At 43.1% G+C, this 16,051-nt stretch overlaps 1 long non-coding RNA gene across 1 annotated transcript in view; it reads right to left on the bottom strand.

Moving 5' to 3' along the window:
* Window positions 1–16,051, bottom strand: part of LOC140214385 (uncharacterized) — a 170,579-nt gene that overhangs the window by 95,601 nt on the left and 58,927 nt on the right. The window lies entirely within an intron of this gene.

Raw genomic sequence — 16,051 nt, 5'->3', positions numbered from 1 at the left:
CCAGGCCCCCACCTCCGGCGACACTGAATTTCAAATGGACGTATGATAAAACATGCCGTAGAGCTATGCGGAAACGTACAGTGTTCAAACAGAGAAAGAGTGAATGTTCACATATGTTTGTACAAGTAGGCATAGGCGCTCTTTCATCTATCAAAGAATAACTTAGCCCTAGTCATGCAGAGAGCAAAGGCAATTCAGGGAATCGCTTTCCATCGTTGTGAAAGGAGCGATCTAGTTCGATCCAATTCCCTTTGAAAGGAGCGAATAAAAACAAGGATGTGCGGCTTCTACCATTCAGCTCATGTCTTGCAATTTATGAGGTCGTAAACTTTCTTCACGCTCCTTCGTTCCCCCCGTTGTACCCTACACGGTTATATTTTCCATTGTTTTACGTTTCCTCACAAATGGCCGGTTTTCTTAACGCATCCTCCGAGCTTGAGCGTCCGTTGCTCCTTCCAACGTCTTTTGAACCTTCTTTGCTAGAACCGCTATTCAGCGGTTTCGTTGAGTTATCGATTAACGACTACAATGAAGAAAAACAAAGGATATGGATCAATATGTCTGGAAACTTGGCACATGTCACGGTTCCTTACATTTTCTAGAAAGCAATATTTAGTTACAACATATGAATGCATCCCACCCTTGCTCCTGAATAGCGGAATCATTAAACGTTTTCTTTTTTTCTTTTTTTTTATATCGCGGCGCAAAATGAAAAGTGTTATTTGAACTAAGCCGCGTTTTCTATCGTTTCTTACTTGACGACTTCGTATCTGAACTAACGTCAGTGTTTTCAAAGAAAGCTCGACCGGACATCGAGCATATTTATCATTTTCTCAGGCCAGAGTTAGCCACTATGTTAGTATAGACTCGAAGCGCAACCATGCTTCGAGCGTAAGGCTTATCAGGGACAGCGGCGCTTCCTTTCCGTGAGCCACCACCAAAAATGCCGACGCACTGTGAAGCCGATGCCTAGAGCCGCGGCCGCTCATTTCGCCACGGTCTGCGCGCACCGCTCTTTCGCTCGAAGCATACGGTTGAGATTGCTGCAATACGATAGCGCTTGAGCGCCGTCGCCTGGTTTTATTTTATATTTCACGGGACGTCTTTAGTCGCCCACCAAAATCGCCACACAGCACGGACAGCCAGCCGCAAAAGCTTGCGCGATCGGCAGTGCGTGGCGGAGCGGCGCAAAACTGCATTGCTGCGCCATCTGCCGTCACACAGCGTGGTTTCGAAGCGGCGCACTGCGCGCCTGGCGCGTAAGTCATAGGAGCATCGACATCACGCTCTTTGACGGCAGATGGCGCAGCATTGCAGTTTCGCGTTGCCCCGCCAAGCATTGCAGATACCGCAAATTTTTGCGGCTGACTGTAGGTTGCCACAAAAAAAAACGGATTCGTCGTTTCTGGAGACTTTAAACAACGTAAACAAACGCACTTGGCCCTCTAAAGTGAATAATATTTTTGCATAATTGATGTTAACTAATTAAGCGTTATATAAAAATATGCTCTAAGGCGCGCCACATGACGGCAAATCATATGTCGTTGAAATAGCTGAAATAATAGACGCCTCTGATCAGACAAAAAGATAGTTACTGTTTGTCTTACAGAAATAATAATGAAGCACTGTCTCTTTTTTTTTTTTCACTACCCCCACTTATGTAGTTAGTGACATTTTGCATTGATAAGCAACTGAATTGCCCAAGTATATTTCTGAAGAAATTGCAATTTGAGGCCCAATGATTTGAATTTACGCAATTTTAAACTTGAGCAATTTCAGATGCTAAAGCCGTCCGAATAACAGCGAGGAGATTTTACATCCAGTCACTCTGTTATCGTTAAAAACGGGGACATTGAAATAGGCCTCGGGTCCATCACTTGGCCAAGACGTAATGGTCTCGCTTCAGGACTCCGAGGCGAAGCTCTTTTCCTTCCGACATGCAAGTTTTTTTTTCAAGAGCTTGCAGAGAAACACGTTACTTTGTTACACCTTGTAACAACGTGGTCATTGCAGGACGTCAGTGTCCCGAAGCATACGAATAGAATAGGATAGGAACCACGGAATGGCTACGTCATGTTCCTTTGACTTCTTCCCTGCATTCATTTTCATCTGCACAGGACTAACTTTACTGTAGGTACTGTGTGCCTACTGTAACGCAGGTGCACAAATAACTTAGTAATGTCCAATGAGAGGGCGTTCTTTTTCAACTACGCAATAATTATACGGAACCTCCTTAGTGGATTGTAAAAGCGTGCAATAAAATTTAACGAATGTCGCTATCTCGTCAGCAACAGCGTCAGCAACAGCGTTATATGCTGTTTCGCGCAGAAATAAATAAGATCCTGTAGAACAAATGATAAAAACGACGGCGAACGCCTTTTATCCGTAAAATATAAAAATACGTAAGAAAAATTGTTTTTATCATGAAATCTCGTTTGCCGTAAAGATCAATCAATGGACAAATAACGCAATTCCCCGTGTCTTCCTGGGAATCACTACAGAGAGACATTTGGCATTTGAGGCAAAGAATGGTACTCTCCATTTTCTACACGTGGGAAATTTCGCCATTAAAGTTGATTTTCAACCTAACGACGATAGAAGTAGAAATTCGAACAAAGCGCACTCTTGCGATTACGTGACAACACTGGAAGCAGACACGTTCGAGTGAGATGCGAACTAACGAGCTGAAATGAGTTTCCGGAATGGTTTAACGAGGAAAGCAGTAACTCCCTATAAAGGAGGCATTGCATTTGCGTTAGTTCGTTGCTTGTGTGCTTGCCGCTCACTTGATGAGTCTCTTGCATTGATTCCTTCAAGATGCAATTGCCTCACCAGCTCTCTCAGAGTCAGACCTTAGAGAGAAATTAGAGATGCAAGGACTCACAACACGAAAGAGAGAAAGCCTTTCTCTGTCGCGTTCTTTTTTTTTTTTTGCCAAATAGCACGTAATACAAAGCCTTACCGTTGAGAAATCACGAGACTTAAAAGAAACGCCTCCGATGCTGACATCGGCCAACACCAAAGCTCCACCTTCAAGCACCTGCTTAGGTGCCTGGCGGACACGATACTGTTGCCTAAGCTCTAATTGCACTGCCTGTCAGCCGCTGTCAGGTGCGTGTGCTCTGACCAAGATGACCCTACATTTTCTCTTTCCTTCTTATGTTCCCGTCCCCTTCCCCAAGGCGCTTAGACACGCTCCATAAAAAAATGTAGGGAGGGGGAGGGGGGGCAAGAGAAAATGGCGTCTCTTCCAATATTCGATCTCTTTTATCTTACATTTCTAGAAGTGCTAAAATTTTTCTTTGTTTCTCTGCTACACGCCCTTCCCTGACAGACACATGCATAACGTATGCACAAAAAGCCGGCCAAACTAAGCCATACCTCCATCACTTTACGTCGTCATCATCATCAGCAGCAGCAGTAGCAGCAGCAGCCCATCGTTATGTGCACTGCAGGACTAACCCTTCTCCCAGTGATCTCCAATTCATCTCGTCCTTTTCGTATCGTTACATGCACTGTCACAGCGCTTCAGTGGTTTACTTATAGTACCGAAAGGCTCCTTTGACAACAAATGGTGGCGTAAGGATTTTAATTTACGGTTTAGAATTAGCAGCATTTGTTTTCCTAAAAATGAAATTCGCTCGCATAGTTCGCTCTTCCATGGTAAACCTTTGGAAAAGCTTTACGAAACGCATACTGGCAGGCGTTGTTGCACGTCAAGGAAACGGTCTTCAGAATACAGGGGGAGATGCTGACGTGCACGAAAAACACAAAGAGGCAGTTGAAGCATCAGCTTATATTAAAAAAAAAAAACGTTGTTTTTTCTTCAGTGCTAACTTCATTTGCATGGCGAGGAGCAGACTTTCAGCGAGCTGCAGGACGAGCTTAATCCGCACGAATGCGGCTCGTCCCGACAGGGGACAAGCCATTTGGATGACCTCTAGAAAACCCGAATGTTGTTTGTCTGGCAATTACACTGGCGTTTCAAGGCGTACCTTCACAAATGAACATATCTCTAATTGCTTATAGATCTTACTAAATATAGAAACTCGTGTATGTAGTTAAGAACGTTTCAATACAAACTTAGTTATAGGTACGGTTATGCTTCCCCGAACAAAAGGGTGATTTAGGCCTCAATGCGCTTTAAGTTAGTTCCCCTTCTCTAACCTGTCAGCAACACTGCTTTTTTTTTTTCTTGCCTGGGTCGCTTTCAGTGTGCGATGCGCAATTTCGCCGAGACATTTGTTCTGACAAACGTTACCAGTCACAAAACAGAACTCCTAACTGCTTGCAAACTGTTTCAAGCGGAAGCATGAGACAACAATAAACGCTATATGCGAGCAATCTTTCTCATGCCAAGTTTCAGTAAGACTGCCTTCAAGAACGCTGACGCATTTCCACAATTAGTCTGCGGAGGTTGAACGCTCCATGCTTTCTTCGGATACACCCGTAGCTTACAAGTTCTGAAGGAAGGAAGGAAGGAAGGAAGGAAGGACAAAGTGGAGAAGGAAAGGCAGGGAGGTTAACCAGTTTAGCTCCACCGGTTTGCTACCTTACACATGGGATCGGGATGGGGGGATGAAAGATGGGCAAGGGAGAGAGAGAGAGAGAGAGCACATAATTATACTTCAGTCAACCCGTAAGTGTACTTTTGTAACCAACAGGGAGCTGAAGAAAGGATTGACCTTGTGGGCCGTCACAATATTCTGATGTTGAAATCTATAGTTTCCTAGCCCGAAGTTCATTATTTTATCATGTAAACAGTTGCGAATTTGCTCTGTTCCTACTGCTTTCGAAAGTAAAAATAAGTAACAGATCTTTTGCTGCACTTCGAAGTTTGAAAGGAAAGAAGACGTTGCTCATTTACGCATGGTTGTGCTGAATGGATGATTAGGTGGGCTGTTGTTTTCTGGTTCAGTACCTTGGTAACAGAGTTACTTATTATCACCGGCCTCTTTTGTTCCCTCCTCCTCTTCCTGAGTCATCAACTCAGCAAACATTATGTGCCGTACCTCCAAACAAGTTTTGCCATCAGTCGCTGGCTTCACGTAAAGCAAACCACCAAAAAGACGAATTTAAATAAAGTTTCGGTAAATTCCACAACTAGTTAGTGTCACTGGCAGCGAAAGAGCAGGTGCTCTTGAAAATGAAGCGCTTTCGAGGCAGCCAAAGGTCAGAGCTCAGGTGAATCTCCAAATCGATCCAGAGGTACCTCGGCACTTTCATCGACGCTGAAAAACACTGCATCAGCTGCACTGAAAGTCCATTAGCTGCATGGAAGCAACCCTTCTATGCAATGTGAGAATAGGATTAGCATTGATTCATGCATAGGAGTTCACATTTGGCCTTGCTGCCGAACCTAAATTAGGCCGGTAATAAAAAGCAACCCCTTTGCTCATCCAAATACTTCTCTTCTAAGTGGAAGAGGCTTCCTGACAGCCCGAAAAGAAGCTGTTTTCGTCCCGAAGGTGAAAAACAGGTAGGTTTTCCGGAAGGACAACACATAATGAGCGAGGAAGTGTCACGCGTTCTACTGACATTTTGGTGAGACATTGAATTGATCGGCTGAAAGGCATTTAAGACAGAAAAAGATTCTCAGGTGGAACAGTTGCCAGCCAAGTATACAAGGCTAAGCGCACCGGTAGCAACAATCAACATCCCCATATCCACCCCCAAAACCACTACCACATTATAAAGTGAAATGCCAGAAAGGCCAGTGCACGCATTCGACAGTTCTGAGAAGAAAAAAAAAACCTACAGAGAGAAACTTTTTTTCCACCGACGCGTGATTAGTGCTGGCAAATCTCGGACACTGCATGCGAGAGAGCAATAAATTATGTTCTCTTTCAGTAAAACTACGCAAGTTCGTTATAGATAAACGGCAACTTCCCCTTTATGCAATGTTCAAATGCCGCATTTTTAATGCTTTCTTTTTCAATTTTGGGGAGTTCAGAAATCAGCAAGTGGTATGTAATCAGTTCAAAACAGTTACGAGAGATAGCAATAAGCTATGTCAGAATTTCACACAACACCCAAGCGCAGTACTCTTGACCTTGTTTATTTATGGCCCTTCCATATGAAGTCAGCCCATAATAACCGCGAGAGATAGTAGAATTCCGCTATGTTAAACACTTTTCTTTATGCTTCATTATATTTAAGAATATTCTTACATCACTTTCAGTATGAATATTTTGAGCCAGCAAAAAGGCACCGTTTCGCAGCGAATGAAGTGAAAAAAAAATGAGTCGCGCCGATCGCTAATTACTAAATTATTTTGGATAACGAATCGCGTAAAAGTTGTCTTAGCGAAGCGCTTCTGCAGGCGTTCTGTAATTATCTCTTCATTAGCGCCGGTACGCATGTGGCACCTTAATTAGAAGGTTGAAAATATTGAAGCAAAGAGAACACAAGGCGACCTTACACATTTCTTTATTCTGTCTCCTATACGGGCCGTATTTCAATACCCACTGCTTCATCCTTTTTTGCCCTCTCTACTTAATATACAAACCTTTCATCATTTTTCGCAGTTCTAACCATAGGAGAGTATTGTAAAATTATACACGGTGTTCTTCGCAGCTGTAGAAGTGAAAGTTTAACTTGTAAAAAGAGCCTGCCTATTCTGCCCTTTGCAATAGAGCAACTAACCGTATCCGTGAAATCAAGGAACATTAATAAGTATGTGCCTAATATCACGGTTACAAAGCCTGGATGTCATTTTTTCTCATTTGTTGATGTTTTGTAATGGCAGAGTCAAATTGGTGTAAATTTTTTCCTTCCTTCCGCTAATTGGCCGCATCATGCAAATGAATTGTGCAACAAGTATAATATCAAATAAACACCAGACATGTTTATTCACAACAAATTATTCTGGCATCTCTTGTTAGAAACAATATACTCTGAGATCCTCGCACAGTGTGGTCGACTTTTAAAGGGAACATACAAATGTGCGCCTCATGCTTTGCTGCCACTCCAGCTACAAGTGGACCACGGAAGCAATGTCAATGAACTATACAAGTGTCAAAAGGAGTCGCAAATAGCGACCACAACTTCCGTTGCAAATCAATTTGCTTGTACTCTTGCAATAGATTAGAATTCGGATATGATCTGAACTTAAGTATTCACTTTAACAGTGAACACGTTAATACGCACAGAAATATGAACTGTGTACTACCGTTTTGTGTGCTCTGTTACATTTTAACCCAAAAAGTATCCACAGCACCTTTGCTAATCTCGAACTGAAGAAGAAATGGTTCCACGCCTATGGTGTCATATATTGTTCTCATTGGCAGTGTGATGCAGTCGGCACTTTTCATACGCAGGAAATCAAGCTACGTTAGTGTCGTTTATTGTAACTGATCATCAATGACAAATTTACAACATCAGGTCTTCGAAATTACAGATCGTTGATATAAACGAACTGTACATATGGTCTATGTGAGGTCGAAAACATTATTGCTACAGAAATAGCCCAACTGCAAGGATTGGAAGGAATCCAGTCTGACGAAGGAGCATTAACGTTACGTATACGCGCCGTCACTGCAAAAGGAATGTTATGGTGCATTTAGGGATCCTTGCTAACTTCGGGCGTTTGGGAGCCGGAAGCAATCTCGCGGTATTGCTTACCTTCATTTTTTTTTTTTTTTTTACACTGGATGCGTCGCTTCATATTTACGACCTAAAAGTATGCCGCCAGACAGGGATGGCCGTCAGCGCTGACTTCTCAGACGTGCATTAGCTGAGTGGCTACATTGTCTAACACTTCCGGCAGCTCGCTTTAGCACGAGCTGCATCAGTACGAACAGCTCAATTTGGGTATGAGGAACTTTGGCTAGAATAAGGCGCTGATGAAGCCAGGCAGCTGTAACTAGTGGTAGTAACCACACAAAAATAGGAAAATAAATCCGCAAAGCACCTATTAGCTGAAAGTGCTCGGTGGCCCTTTTACATACACTTCCCTCGATTGTTTTGACTATCATATAGAGATATACGGCCCTTAAAAATGTTCGACGTCGTCTTGTTCACGTGCTGGAAAATAAAACGAGATTGCAGTGCTTAATTGTCATACCCCGGTAGCTAAGGTTGAAGTCTGTGCCACGGATCGTAATTACATCAGAAGAGCGTTGTAAAGGTGATGAATGTTATATAACACGAAAAAAAAAAGATAACTACACGATGCGAGAAGTTTGTGATGCTGCTGTTCAACGTATTCTTTCCCGTCGACTACTTTGTGTACTTGAACATTGGAACAACATATATGACGTAAAAATCTGATGCTGCTGCATCATTATATTTAGGAGGGGATTGATGGGTGACGTGGGTGAATTTGAACATTTCTTTGCATTTTACACCTTGCTTTACTTCTCATGTTACTTACCGAAGTGACCCCTCAAGTTGCCGAGACAGTTCGTGCCAACTAAGATTAATTATGTTGTTTTTATGATGCAGTAGCTTGATGATATTTTTTTGGAAATCAATACAAAAATTAGGCAAGAAATTTCGAGTGGGAGAGACACCTGCACTTCTTCTAGTGTTTTCTTTTTCAAATATTAAGTTACAACCCAATGCCTTTATGGAACAGCGATCATTCAGGTAACCACACCTTTTATAAACGTGCCGATAGCGGTTAATTTAGCGCCGTATACTTCGTGCAGCCGACGTGATGTGCTTGCGCTTTAGATCAAGAGCAAGTGCAAAGCTAAACTCAGTCACTGTAGCAACAACAACGTATCCATGAAAGACGCTTGGCCACTAGTTAGATAAACTGTGCCAAAAACGGGCACTCGCTATATTGAGTGCTCCCCAACGTAACTTAACGGCAGTTTCACGCCTTCCTGCAGAAACATATGTTTTCTCTGTTTTAAAAAGGGAATAAGAAGCCTGGCCTAATTTGTTATTAATCATTCCTATAGTATAACTTTTACTAACACTTCCTGTCTAATCAGTGTGTGCGCAAGGAATAAAAACTGATTTGCAAATTTCAATGCGTGGCTTCTCTAAACATTACAATGCAGATCTGTCCAAAGCCTAAACAATTCTGTAACATCTATAAAAACACGAATATTACATTGATTTTATTATCCTTGGTAAATTTAACCAGCCAGACAAACGTGGTTCTAATATCACGAATACCTGTTTCGCCATTATAGCGCATGAGGTATTTAAACATGGTTCTTCCCACGATCCCAAGCTGGTGCACTCGAGAGTAACAAATGTTTTGCGCACTTGAGGACCTTCCGTCAATGAAACTTGAAGTGGAACGGTGAACGTGTAGGGCAGGGAAGGTACTTCGCATGCTACAGCAACTCGTTCCGTGAACGAGTTTGCAAGCAGGATGTACAGGACCACCCAAGCCAAGGCGATTCACTGCGTTGTGTTATTTAGAAGATACCGTCCCAGCCTTCATGAAGAGTCGTCGAATTGACGTGTTCGAAATTGCCAGTCTTGAAAATTTCGTGCGGCAGTGGGTGCGCAACGCATTCATGACATTTTGGACAAGTGAGCGGTCTCGACACAATGGTGCCGTGCCAAACTCTCTGCTCTATTACCTCTCTCTCATTCCACCTCTCTCTCTCTCTCTCTCTCTCTCTCTCTCTCTCTCTCTCTCTCTCTCTCTCTATCTCTCTCTCTCTCATTCCACCCTCTCTTTCTCTCTCTCCCTATTCGTCCCCATACCCTTTCCCCTAGTGCAGGGTAGCAAACCGGACGTCCATCCCTCCCTGCCTTTGCTCTCTTCTATTCCTCTCTCTCTCTCTTTATTACATTGGCAACGCTGCTCGCATTCAGCAAGAATGCATCTTTAGCCTTTTCGGAATATCGTGGCTGTGAAGAGCCCAGTGAAAGGAACTCAGCCGTTGCTATGCCATTCTTGGTCCTGCAAGCCGTACCATGTCAAGGAGCTGTTCTTGTGCATTTGACGCTGATACTCCGCATCCTTTATCAAAGTGGGGCGTTAGATTCTACCACTCGCCTTGTGTCTCAGAATGAGGCGCGGCTTTAGTAGCGGCATCCAGATACAAATTGACAATCTGTCCAGAGCTGGCATTCTGGATTCCGCGTTCCCAACTGATTCTTGGTGCAGCGCACGGAGAGAAAAGTTGTGCACAGTTTTCTTTAGAGCGCAGAGGGTTCCCTATTGATTGGATGTCTACAAAATGACAGGGCAGTAACAGAATAATGTGCCAACGTAAAAAAGAAAACTACTCAAGCTTTTAGAACAGGTTCCTAGTACCAGACGTGGTGAATTCTTTACGACCAAAAGCACTCTTAAGATGGAAGAGAATGCATCTAAGGGCTTTTAGGAGAACAGCAGTGGCTAACAACTAATGAAGAGAAACAATCTACACGGTGTACTATACGCCTATACGCCATGTAGATTATTATAAATATATGATAAACATATATGAATGCTTCGCACGTGAGGCACGTGAGAATCTTCATTAATTATGCCTTCTTTAAACAGTAAGCAAATGAGATTGCACGTGGGAGAGTCCATCTGAATAGTACATTGTTAGAACTTCCTAATCTAGAACAGACTAGTTTTTGACTATACACAGAACGAGTGAAAAAGACATGCGTTTCTCTTTCGCAGCTTCACAAAGACGTGGAATATTGATAATCAATTTTCAAACACTCTCGTTACCTGAAAATGTCCCTGAGACCAAATTACAAAAGGGATGACTAAGGAATTTAGAGACGCACGTCTTAATTCCCACTCGGCGACTGACGCATAGGCCTAGTTCTTTTCTCTATTCTACAAGGCATGTGTGAAATGTTCTGCAAGTTGGCTCAGCAGCCATTGCGAAACGGAAACCTGCCTACTGAAGAGTGCCTACTTTATAGCAAAAACGTGTTTCGCAATGTTACTGAGCCAGTGGTTGCAATAATTCGGTGGTTCGACACTAGACAATTTCTAATCACGAAGGCTAAAATCTGAAAGCTTTACATGTACAATAACGAAAAGGCCTGAATCACTAATACATAAGCACTTTGTACCATCACATTACCAATACTAATTACAGTTGCCGTGCCAAAAGGCGGAACAGAAAGGTGAGCGTGCAGCTTTTGCTGCTGCTAGGCACGTACCCGGGGGGGGGGAGGAGGGGTGTGTGTGTGTGTGGCTCGGGGGCGTCCCCGTAAAATGCACCTTATTTCATTCCTCTTTTGCGAGTATACGCGTCTTTGTGGCGAATGCTGGGCGTTATTCACATTTATACTAGTAAAGGTACCCCGCCCCCTCATTTCCATAAAAAAGTTACCTTGCGTTGCCCCCCTCCTTCCGAAAAAAAAAAATCCTGAGTACGTACCTGGCTTTTGCTCGTATGTTTCAGGCGTTATGCTGTACTTCAGAGCCCCACATCTATACGAGCCATTGTAAACCCGCTGTCTTTTGCGGGAGAACATACGCGTGGGAAGTTCAGAAAAAAGTTACAATGAACGCAAAGTGCCCGCTAGCAGCAGCTCTACCGTGAGATAGCCATCAATTATGCTTGTTCGGAGCAGCTGGCTAATTGATGGTGAAAGAAAAAAGGACGCACTGTTTTCTTTTCATGATGGAGTGATTAAGAAAACACCAGGAAAAGTAAGTGGAAATTTAGCGGTCCTATGTCTTGAATACGGATCAAAACTCGCGCAAACACGGAAAACCTATGCACGATTCCCGGTGGAGATCTTAGGTATTACACAAAAGAGAGGCAACACAAGAAGGAATATTGAACAGATGTTCTGATCCTATTAGCATATTACAGTTTTTTACAACCTTTGTTGCGAAATTTGTACTGAAACGATCAGTTCACGTACATTTTATTAAACCATTCGTTACCCTCTCACGGAAATACTACACAATGGAAGAAAAAGATGCCCAAAAAGAGAGCTAAGAGAGTTACTATTTACGACAAATTTAATTTCAGCGCCTGAGTCTTCATCTCGCTCTCCTTTCAACTTAGAGAGGAAGTTACTGTTAATGTTGCATGGAAACAAGAAACTGTCTCAATATGTTGCAATGTATTATCCACAGTGTCAGCAAAGAGGTCAGCCATCCGCGAGCACCTTATTACAATATATGAGGGATGTCGCAATGAGACTTCGATGTTGCTTTCACCGCAAATGATGCTATCATGCTCAGAAAACGAGTGCCTTTCTTTGTTTACTAGCTTGAAGCAAGCTAAAGCCGTCGTACATTGTCAACATTATTACAGAGATCCTGCCTCGCGAGACTTAAATACATGGACACCAATCGCATAATATGTCACTCTGCAGTCCAGCGTGCCTCTCACATCGCCCGAGTTAAACCTTCTGAATTCTCAAGTTGGCGGACACTTTTCGTCGTATTTGACATTGTGTCCGTCCATTTTCTCTGGTTCACATGTTAGTGAGTTTTCCCTTGTCCGTAAAGGCATTGCCTTGCACGAAAAACCAGTTCACTTGACGTAATTATCAGTGCCTGGGGTGGCAGCGTTCCATGTCGGTGCAGAGTTTAACTAGAAATTACACAGAGCTACAGCTGCAGTAACCAATCACGTTCAACTTGGCTGGTGGTGTAAAGCGCCGGCAGTCACGCAATACTTGAAATGCATCAATTTAGCATGTTTCTTTCTTGGGCAAACAAGAACGCCAATTCTGCGCGATATCGTATATAATGCGTTGCTGTCGGACAAAGTACCATAACATGCCTCTACCAGCATTCGTTTTGCCATCCACGTATCTGATAGCCTGGTAATTCGTGAACGTTCTAACATACACGGAGAGCTATCACTAGTAGTAGTCTTGTCATGCACACAATATCAACAGGCTAGACGATAGACTTGCCCATAGTCCCGTTACAGGGAAAAAGAAGAGCCAAAAATAGATGCATAACAAGGCTGAGGATCCTCCTGAAGCCGCCAGGCAGCGGCAGATCGGTCAAGCGACTCGGGGACAAGCAATCGATCACTGCAAGTACAACTTCTCTGCTTCGATGCACTGGGTGAACATGAGGGCGTGCTTATTTTCCACGACTTCTTTGTTCTGTGCAGTTCGCGAAGCGTTTGCCTTTGTTATTTCGCTGCAAGCCTTGCGCTGGTACTCCTTGCACGCCCGTGTGCGCGTACCGTTTGAAAGAACCACAACACCGACCATAATTCATTGTGGGAACCAAACAAATATATGAAAACGGCAAAGGTAGCGGGAAGCAACAGAGAAAGAAAAGTCGATGAAGAAATAAATGGAAAGTGGAGCTCTGCTCACTGCAATCTGTCTGCGTTTACCATTTTTACAATCTTACTATAATACAGTGAAACGCGCTGGTACAGCTTCAGCTGGCATTCGCCTCTAGAGTAGCAGGAAACTAAGAGCAGTTCCTTAATATGTTCTATTCAACAGTGGACCCCACTGTACATGCCTGGAATTCGCAACTGATTCAGAGGCAACTCTTGAGACCTTGAATCGGTCGAAATCTTAAACAATCTTTCTTTTCTAATAAATCGGGCCTGGAGTCATTTACTGTATGTATGTTGCCGTATAGATCTTCCGTTCATAATACCAGAAACACGTCGTGGCATCATTTCTTGAAAGCGTCACCCTTTCATCGAATATAAAATACCGCTGCAGATGCCTTTACCGTGTGTCCCAGCTAACGTTAGCGAAGCCGTTTAACAAAACTTCTTAGAAAGACGTGGTTCGAGATACAATTATAAGAGCTACAGTGTTCGGTCATCACCGCTCTGAAAACCGAACACGGTTGATCCTAAAAGCGTATCTTGCACCGTGTATTATAACTTATTTTCTTTTTCGTAGAACAGCTTGGCTAACATTAGCTGGGACACCCATAGATGAGAAGTCACACGCGCGCCAGGTATTGGATCGATGAAATCACACACGGACGTAATTCTTTCACATGACCGTTAGTTTAAATATTACAAATAGCTGTTAGGTTAAGATGTCTGTTAGTAGCTGAATACTTAGTCACCTGTCGTGAGCAGCACGAACATTGTGCCTATTTCACACGCGGCATCTTCACGTTGGGAAATCCACGACCGTCGCTACAGAGGCCATGCATTTAGTCCGATCAATTTGCTCCTTTCGACGGATGTAGGCTTCTCCTATGGCGGCGAAATGTTTGGCATAATGGTACTGCGAAAAACTGAGGAGCTCGGTAGAATAATGGCACGGAAGAAAGCAATTTTTGATGCTTCTTGTCTCTCCGCTCTCGCGCTTGCGTGTTCTTGCGCACTTTTTTTCAAAAAGCATAATGAAGCTACTAGTTGTGCAACAAGTATTATTGTGATAAAATACTTCCGCATCATCTTCGCGAGTAAGACAAAGGACATAGCATATCAACTGATTATTTACCCTCTCGCTTAGCATAGCAAATTAAATGCGAAGTTAATCAAAGGCTTTTTCGCAACGGCAAAAACGGCGAACGCGATAAATGGAGATAACGGTGTGGTTACGTAAATTCGCAGTATGGTATGTGGGCTTTGGAGTAGAACGACAAAAAAGGCACCTAGGGGACTGCGTCTGGCGTGTATACGTAACGGTTGTTTACTTATGTATTATGTGAGTGCATGGTTGCAAAGATAACTGTGGAACAAAGCACGCGACTACGCGCACGGTTGCTCATTCCAAAGTTTCAGAACGCGATAGTCTGCTTCGGATCATTTCGATCATTAGCGCTTCGGGCCATTTTTCGGTAAACTATAAGCACGTTGTGGAACTTTACCATAACCAAAAGAAGAAAAGTCGTGAAAAAGAAAACATCAGCAGAGCCCGCAGTTGTGATTCCGCAGTTTACCACTTTTACCTATGGGAAAAATAATAAGTGAGAAGCTTATACACATATAGCTGGCATCTTTACAGAGAGCTTTTCTGCAAGAATGGGTTGTACCCGCGTGCTTGGAAAAAGTACAATTCACCAGTAAGCAGGCTTTATGAGCCCCTCATTATTTACGATTCACTAGCAGCAGTTTTTAAGCGGTATTTAAGCGAGAGAGTCATCCGCTTTTGCTGAAGCGAGCACCCACGCAAACTGCTTCCATTATACCTTATTCAGCTGCTCACTCGTTTGAGACGTGCTCCCATAATGGTTGCAGAGAATAAAGTCAAAGCTGAGAAACACAGACACATCTGATTGGACACCAGAATCTGGTAATGAAGCTTCACCGGGTAGCGCTAATGCAGCTTCTTTCTGAGACGTCGCCACCGTTAAGTTCAATAAATCAATGTTACGCTGACGACGTCACTCAGGTTTACCGGGAGGTGATGTGAAGGCGCTGGAGAAGAGACAGGTGCTGCTATGCTGTCCTTGGCACGACTGCTTGTGCACACTGCTTCTATACCCCTACGCTTCTGCGCCGACGGCGGGGACCTACTCTATGGCTTCAGCAACGTTTCAGCTTGGTGGACTTCTGAGTTTATTCACATTCCACTCATGCTGGCACTGATGATAGAAACCACTACATCGTAACGTCGCTCGCAAAACAATCAATATGTGCCACCATATTATGACATCACACGTCGACATTATATCAGGCTCGCTGCTTTAAGAGGAAGCTTTAGCTCGACTGCTCCCATCTAAATACATGTAAAAGGAGAATTCGTTTTTCTCGACAACCACTGCACAAAATTTGACGACGTTTGTTGCATTTAAAAGAAAAACTTAAAATCTAGTGACTGTTGGTTTGAAATTTTTCAGTTATGTCGTAGATTTTTTATGAAAAATCGGCAAAATTCTAGAATCTTCAAAAAACGAAACTATCAAGTTTACAACACTGTAACTAAACAACGAAAAAGGATAACACAATACTGTGTATTTCATTTAATCACACATCTAAAGCGGACAAAATTGTTATGTTCCACACGAATATAAAAAAATTTAGTAATATGGAAATACATCTTTCGTAGAACCCTGGTAACCAACGTAACAAATTCACGTAAGATGTAAAATGACATATCAAATTTCTCCGCTTTGAATGATCTAATGGATGCCGTTTGCAGAACCGCGATATCTTTCTTGATGCAGAGCTATGAATTTGTAAACTTCATGCATCTATTTTTTTCAAGCGCTCGAATATTTGAA

This window comes from Dermacentor andersoni, unplaced genomic scaffold (assembly GCF_023375885.2).
Source record: "Dermacentor andersoni unplaced genomic scaffold, qqDerAnde1_hic_scaffold ctg00000041.1, whole genome shotgun sequence".
In the NCBI taxonomy this organism is placed as follows: domain Eukaryota; kingdom Metazoa; phylum Arthropoda; class Arachnida; order Ixodida; family Ixodidae; genus Dermacentor; species Dermacentor andersoni.
This window is presented reverse-complemented; position numbering and strand designations above follow the sequence as displayed.